At 49.8% G+C, this 6,014-nt stretch overlaps 1 long non-coding RNA gene across 1 annotated transcript; it reads left to right on the top strand.

Annotated features, from left to right (window-relative positions):
• Positions 1-1,219: 1,219 nt before the first annotated feature.
• Positions 1,220-5,527, top strand: LOC149329741 (uncharacterized). The gene is made up of 2 exons (XR_016285601.1): positions 1,220-2,807; positions 3,113-5,527. It is a non-coding gene; the product is annotated as an uncharacterized LOC149329741 (long non-coding RNA).
• Positions 5,528-6,014: the final 487 nt, after the last annotated feature.

Here is a 6,014-nt window from a genome sequence, read left to right as displayed (position 1 = left end):
ATACCAGATTTTCTGAACAACGGGCCTTTGGCGCTGTCACGTTAATAAGAAAGGTGAGCGGGGATCGGTTAGTTTTGGCTGGCTGGCTTGCCCTCATTGCTGCATTACAAACGCAGACTGGGGCTCGTGCGGAGCTCCAGCAGATTAAACGCCAGATGTACTCCTTTTCTACGCTGTTTCTTGATGGCATGCAGTGTCTAGTTTTGCATATTGCTAACTCAGCAACAAAAATTATAATGCAAAGAAAGCGGCAAAGCGTCAAAGATGTGGCTTTGTTTCAGGAGAGGTAGTAGAACTTGCACGCGAAAGCGCGTTCAGCAGGACGCCTTTTAAGGCGAAAGCCTTTAATGCCTCATGCTGTCGTTAGCAATCCGTGTCGGCAGCCTTGTCGACAGACGCGTCGGCAGCCGTGTCTGCGTCCGTGTCGGCAGCCGCGTCGATAGATGTGTACGCGTTTGGACAGGTGTCCACCGAGATATGTGAGACAGTTACTGCGCAATTTCCTTTCCTCAAATACAATTTTCAGTTTCTTCATTACGGCCCCTCTTTCTTCTTTCAGTGCCAGTTCCTCCCTTCCTGTACGGTGCGGTTAAGGCGTCCACCGAGATGACTGAGAATTACAGCGCCATTTCCTTTCCTCAAAAAGCGTTGCGTTCAAAGGGCAAGGCATCGCGCCGAACTCATGGTGGCGTTCCGTGGACTCCTTGGCAGCGCTACAACACGCTGTCGCGTTCCACTCCTAAAGGCGAAGCTTAAGAGGGCTCACCAGCTACAAGGCAACTCAGATTTGAACTTTTTCTGTCGATAGATGGCAGCACCTGAGTACCCCAAAAAGGAGGGAAGTTCTATTCCCCCTCCAGGTGTGTAAACTACACCGCGACAAGAAAAAAAGTATTCGTTCTTCCGCGTACACAAAGTAGAGCCCAGAACTATCTGTAGGTATGCGGCCAAGGTTCCAGAGACCGAAGCACAAAAAAGTTGACCCCCCTCTCAAGCCATTGAGCACAGAAGGATGTGGGGGTCATACATTGAACCATTTCCCAGTAACCCACCAATTTAGCGTTTCTGGTTTGGGTCGCCTAAGCTTCCTTCAGTCTTTTCTGCGAAAATTCTTTTACAATGGTAAGGTGGGGTGACTGGTTTCGCCTGAGCAGACAGGTGTGGTCGGTTAAAATGGCTTGGTGCATCCGCAGGACATTACCCGGAAAAGGTTCCATTGTGTTCAACACCTATGTAGTCAGTCTCTAAATAAAAGGAAAGAAAGGAGCTCCTAGCACTGTAACGGACACGTGTCGTGTTCGTATCAGTGCCGCGCATCAGTGATTGCATCGCGCCGATGCGCAACAGTAATGCGCAGTAGGTTACAGCGTCCCGCTCGGCTCGCCCAGAACGCCGGCGCGCGTCCCGCTCGGCTTGCCCAGAACGCCGGCGCGCGTCCCGCTCGGCTTGCCCAGAACGCCGGCACGCGTCCCGCTCGGCTCGCCCAGAACGCCGGCGCGCGTCCCACTCGGCTGGCCCAGAACGCCGGCAAGCGTCGTCCCTCCGGTACAGCGCTCTTGCTCGTGCCTATAAAAGCTGTGCCTTCAATAAACAGTGGTTCATTCTTGCACTGACCATGCTGCTGTAAGCGTCGTCCCTCCGGCTGGTTACAAGCACAAGGCTCATGGCTGGTCTTCTTCCCTTTCCCGCGTAGCCTTCTAGCTGCAGAAGGATGTCCTCGATTGTAGTGAAAGCGTGCAGCTTACTTTGCCTAGTCTCGTACGAGCGTTCCGAGGGCCGGACACCCATCTTCCGCTTCTCAGCACCAACAAGGCTTGAGTTTGGCTTGTTCTGACGGTAGCCATCATCTTGTGGCACTTTTGTGCGCCATACTTTGTTCCCTGATTTGTCTCAAGGTGCTTGAATACCAGCAGGCAACAAGTCAGCAGAAAATGCCAGCAAAGAATTTCAGGTACGGGAAGCGTAAACGTGCAGGTGCACTGATTGCGAACACCAGAAAGAGGCAAGCTCGTGATAACGAACCTCCTACGTGCAAAACACACTATCCCCTCTATGGTGGCGACCTTGCCCACCCTGCTGAAGATTCTGCGTCCCCAGAAGTCAACGAGCACAACCCAAGGCCGGCAGACGTTGAAGCCCCCATCAAAGAATCCGAGGTGTCAGGAAGTGCCCTGTCATCTTCAGTGATGAGCACAACAGAGTCGTGCGACGAAGATATTGCTAATGGAGGTCCCGCGATCACCACCGTAAAGAGCGGCAGTGCAAATGCTGGAATTCAAGGGCGGCGCATTGTTAGCCTTCAGTACCTGTTGACCAGCTTGCAAAAGACCGCCCTCCATGTTCCCTTCAACTGCACTTTGGCGGATATGGACTGTGTGTCTGAAAGAAAGCAAGGTCTACGAAGCACGTTGACTCTTGTATGCAGGATGTGCCGAAGGAAGGATGTCATCCACACAGACCCGCCATCTGATGCGCAAGCTTCCAGCGGCTGCGGCGATATAAACACATCAGCGGTGTGTGGAATAATGTCAATTGGCTGTGGCTTCTCAAACCTTAACGAACTGCTTGCGTCTATGAACATCCCAAGAATGTCATCGGACACTTACACGAAAATAGAGGACGACGTTGGCAACATTATCAATCAAGCCGCCTGGGAGGAAATGAAAACAGCGGGCGCAGAGGAGGCAAGGCTGGCAAGAGAATGCGGCGACATTGACAGTGACGGTACACCCACGATAGCAGTCATCGCAGATGGTGCGTGGTCAAAGAGATCCTACAGGAACAAATATGACGCTCCGTCAGGCGTGGTGAGTGCACGAATTTATTTAGTTGCCATAGCGGTAAAAAGCGCTGCATTTTGTACTTGAAATATTTCCCACTTGTTCTTTCGGCTAATTGGGGAGGTATGGAAAAGATCCGCGCTTTCATAACCTAGCTGCATGTACACGGGGCTATGTACCGTTGTGATCGAAAGGCATCAAACTGCCTAGAGGTAGTTTTAAAGTAGCACTTGAATAGCAGGCATGATAAGCTGAAATACCTATATGTTCGAGCGATTAGCAGTGCAGCCAGTAGGGCACCTTCTTGACTAATATTGGTCTTACTCTTTCAGGCTGCTATCGTTGGTCACAGAACTGGAAAGGTCCTGTACCTTGGCGTGAAAAACAAGATATGCGCAATGTGTGGCCGGACTCCACAAGGTGCCACCCCGAAACAGCATCAGTGCCACAAGAACTGGCAGGGAAGCTCAACAAGCATGGAGCAAGCTATTGTGGTGGAAGGCTTCAAGAAAAGCGTTGAGCTACATGCCATCAAATATACAAAACTTATTGCTGATGGCGATTCCAGCACTTACAGATCTATCGTAGCAGCAGCACCGTATGGCAGCCAGCGGGTCGAAAAAATTGAGTGCAGGAACCACCTACTTCGAAACTATGCAGCAAAAATAAGAGAGATCGCTCAGAAGAAGCGGCTAGAAAAAATTCCTCCTAAATTAAAGAACTCTATTCTCCAAGCAGCTGTTCGCCTACGGCATGGAGTTGCAACAGCAATAAAAGTTTGAAGCTCTGAAAAGGCATCGTTTACTGAAACAATAGACCGTCTTGCTCATGACATAAAGAACGGCCCAAATCATGTGTTCGGATACCACGGTAACTGCGCTGATTACTTCTGTTCCGGAAGCAAAGCGGGAGAAGAAAATATATTTCCTGAAATAGTTCAAAAAGGCATCTTTGAAGAAATTTGTGTTGCCATGAGCAGAGTGGTTGCAAACACGGCGAGCCTAATAATGGACGTCGATAACAATGCTGCCGAACATTACAACTCCATTGTGGCGAAATTTGTAGGAGGAAAGAGGATAAACTATTGTTTGAAAAGATCCTACGAGACAAGGTGTTTTGCAGCCTCCTTATCGCTCAACTGCCGAGGAACATACCACGAAAAAATCGCGCGCAGGATTTCGGGAGGGCAGCTTGGAGGATGCACAGAATCATTTGTGAAGGCGATAGTTTCAAGGAGGAATTCAAAGCGAAAGCTACCGAAAAAGAAGATACCAACCACTTCACGCTGCAAGCGCAGAGAAAAGGAGCGACATACTGGTGCCGATGCTGATTACGACTTACCAGACATGGAGCCCGGTGCTTTTCAATCTACTTCCGACACCTTCCTGAAATCGCTTTCGCTATCAGCAACCAACATCGAAGACCTGCAGCGAGCAACGTCGAAGCAGAGTGGATGCACTCTGTGGAAACAAGAAAGGCGAAAGAGTTTGACAGCATCATTGTTTGGTGCTATTTGTAAAATGAAACCAACGACGGGATGTGGGCGGACAGTTGGCGACATCCTGTACAAGGAAATAACTTCCGAAGCGATTCGGTATGGAAAAGACCACGAGTGCTTAGCACTCAAGCAAATCGAAAATGAGTGCAACGTCGTGGTGAAGGAGTGCGGCCTGTTTGTTGACCAGGAGAACCCCTTTCTTGGCGCTTCCCCGGACGGACTCATTGGGGAGGACGTTCTTGTTGAAGTCAAGTGTCCTTACTCAGCGAGGGACCTTACTCCACTAGAAGGAGTTCGCGCCAAAAAAATAGTGTGCTGTGAGGAAAACAAGAGCGGGAGATTGCAGCTGAAGACAAAAAGTAATTACTGGTACCAAGTGCAAGGACAGCTGAATATTGCTCGCCGTAAAAAGTGCTTGTTTGTGCTGTGGACCAAAAAAGGCATCAGCACTGAAGCGATTTCCAGGAATCAATCGTTTTGGGAGGACGAGATGTTGCCGCGGCTCAAAAAATTTTATATGTACTGCTTGCTGCCTGAGCTCGTGGACCCAAGGAGGAGCCGTGGCCTTCCAATTCGTGAGCCTGATTACATTCTCGAAGCACAAAAGGCTCGCTCGCTCAAGCGACCTTTGAAGGAAACGTCGGAAAATGACGATAGCCAAGAAACCGCCTAGAACACCCATTCTGGCTACAGCGTGTGTTTCGCTTTTCCTTCTTTCACTGTGTCCCGCGCGACACACACGAACTGCGTTCACTGTGCAGCTGACGCAAGCCATCCTGCGCTACAGTATAGGTGCCGTCGGACGATGACGCGTTTCATCCACAGATGAACGGCCACATGCAGCGCTTGAACAAAACCATTGCAGACGAGCTCGGCATGCATGCCGACGCAGAACACAAGGCCTGGGATGTCTTCCTTCCGTACGTCATGTTCGTCTACTACAGCGCACTTATTGAGACCAGTACTATGTGACACATTTTAGGCTCATTTACGGCAAAAAGTAACCACAACGCTGGACGCCATGCTGCCAAACGTCACCAATGAGGACATACTTGACGTCACCGTCTGCTTGCAGCGTGCAGAAGCTCTACGAGTTGCCCGGCTACGCATTACAGACCAAGAGCGAACGTACGCCCAACGCTGCAATCTCCGCCGTCTCCACGCACAATACAAGCCAGGTGACCGTGTGTGGGTGGAGACGCCTATTCTACGGCAGCCCAATAAAGAGCTTGTTTCAGTACCACGTTAATCTGCTCGTCTGTGTTTTCACGGCATTTTCACCACCTCGTGAAAATATTTAAATTATAACAGATTTACTTGCTTTGATACCTCCTTCCCTGCTTATAATTCCACAAAGAAATAAATCAGAGTTAGAGAAAACTGAAGAGGACGGGAAGTGTGGCTCGCAAAAGCACCGAGAGCGTCCTGCAGCTATGCATGGTGGCCGGACGCAAACTTTGTCATTGCATAAGCGAGTTCTTGCTTAGCCCTGTTTACATGAACCAATAACGTCAGGTTGAGTCGGGCTGCGCAAGGTCAACCCAACTCGACCAACGCGTATTGTTAGTGGCTATTTATTGGCAGTGTTGTCAGTAACGCGTTACAAGTAACGGCGTTACCGGCAACGCGTTACTTTTTCGGTAACATAGTAACGTACTCGTTACCATTTCGAAATTGTTACGGGTAACGTACTTACGTTAACATTTTTCGGTAATTAGAGGTGTCATGTTACTGGT

This window comes from Amblyomma mixtum, chromosome 9 (assembly GCF_055824585.1).
Source record: "Amblyomma mixtum isolate Tamu chromosome 9, ASM5582458v1, whole genome shotgun sequence".
NCBI classification, from domain to species: domain Eukaryota; kingdom Metazoa; phylum Arthropoda; class Arachnida; order Ixodida; family Ixodidae; genus Amblyomma; species Amblyomma mixtum.
The sequence above is the reverse complement of the archived record's forward strand: the minus strand, read 5'-3'. Positions and strand labels throughout refer to the sequence as shown.